The sequence below is a fragment of the Lagenorhynchus albirostris genome, chromosome 18 (genome assembly GCF_949774975.1).
Source record: "Lagenorhynchus albirostris chromosome 18, mLagAlb1.1, whole genome shotgun sequence".
Classification (NCBI taxonomy): domain Eukaryota; kingdom Metazoa; phylum Chordata; class Mammalia; order Artiodactyla; family Delphinidae; genus Lagenorhynchus; species Lagenorhynchus albirostris.
The window spans coordinates 65,998,447-65,999,855 of record NC_083112.1 but is presented as its reverse complement, the minus strand read 5'-3'; the positions used below and the strand labels follow the sequence as shown (position 1 = coordinate 65,999,855).

Here is a 1,409-nt window from a genome sequence, read left to right as displayed (position 1 = left end):
TGAGAAGCCAACATTGTACCCTGAACTGCAGCCTAAATCCTTGTTTTTATGAGAAATCATGTGAGGTCAGAAGTCAAGAAGCTGGGGACACCCTGACCTAGACTCCTTCCCAGGACAACAGCTGCCTGTATAGATGGGCACTGGGGGCTCAGAGGTGCCCCAGGAGGTGGCCTGGGTGAGATTCTGGGCCTGCAGTGCCCCCCTCCCTCACTGGGCAGCCTCCCAGAAGCCGGAACCAGGAGCCTCAAGGGCACCTCCGACGGTGTGGCCGGGCCACAACGGACCTCTGGAAGGCCACACTGCGAGTGTCCAGTTGGGCGGAAACAATGGACGGTGAAGATACTGGCCACGTGCTCCTCTCTGGGCCTCAGGGCAGCGAGCAGTGCTTGTAGCACCTGCGAGGGAGGGGGGAGCCCAAGCATATCCGTGGGTCACTTCCTGGGTCATATCCAACCCCCAGGCTCCTGCCTCCTGGCCCTTGAAGGAGAAGCTTCTCAGCCTGAGCTGCCAGGTCTCGTGCTCAGAGCCCAGGAGACTGGGGGATGGATATGACCCAGTGGTCACATCCACACATGGTCCACGTCACCGGGCACACCCTGGACAGGAGGGGTACCCAGCTGGTGAACCTGCATTTCATCTCCTCCTAGCAATCTGGGGTCTGGTGGAGTCTGTTGAGCAATTCTAGAATTCCAGCCGGCCTCTGCGCCATCCTCTAAGTCTCATTACTAGAGCACCAGATGCAGCATCTCAGGGTCCCCAGGGCTGACTGCCTCCTGCAGGAACGCCCGGACACATTGCCACGTGTCCAAGTGAAACTGAGGGTAATTCTCAGTTAAATCCATCATGTCACCGCCAAAGCCCACTAAGGATGCAGAGGGAGGGTGGTAAACAAATACGATAGGTCTAACCTCTTCTTTTGAGCTTAGCCTAGTTTCACTTGCTTGCAGGGGGCTGGGTGCAGAGGCCTTGCACCTAACATGTCAGATTAGAGTTCCCAAAACAGAACCGCTGCACCCATCGCCTCGGCCCAGGGGGCGTGTACAAGAGCGCTGAGCATGACACCTCAATTCAAGATGGTGGCAGCGGCAGGCCATGTGCAGAGATGCTGCGCACGACACTGCGATCGGAAGCTTGAGCAGCGCAGCTCCGCCCAGCCCGCAAGATCTCCGCCCCCTCCCCTGCTGACGAGGCCCCTATAACGCAGCCCTGCGCTGGCCTGAGGCGGAGAGCCTGTGCTCTAGAGCGGGAGCTCCTACCTCCATTCTTTGATCACAGACTAAAGCTTTCCTTTGCTTCGGAACCGAACTGGGTCTCATTCTATTGGCGCCAGCGACACCGGCAGAAGTACACTTGTTGGGGCCTGACTCTGCGGGGTAGGTAACAGTTAGACTTTAACCTGCCTTCCCTGA

General features: G+C 58.0%; 1 pseudogene; it reads right to left on the bottom strand.

The window, feature by feature from the left end:
• Positions 1-244: 244 nt before the first annotated feature.
• LOC132508734 (ankyrin repeat domain-containing protein 13D-like) lies at positions 245-845 on the bottom strand (annotated as a pseudogene).
• Positions 846-1,409: the final 564 nt, after the last annotated feature.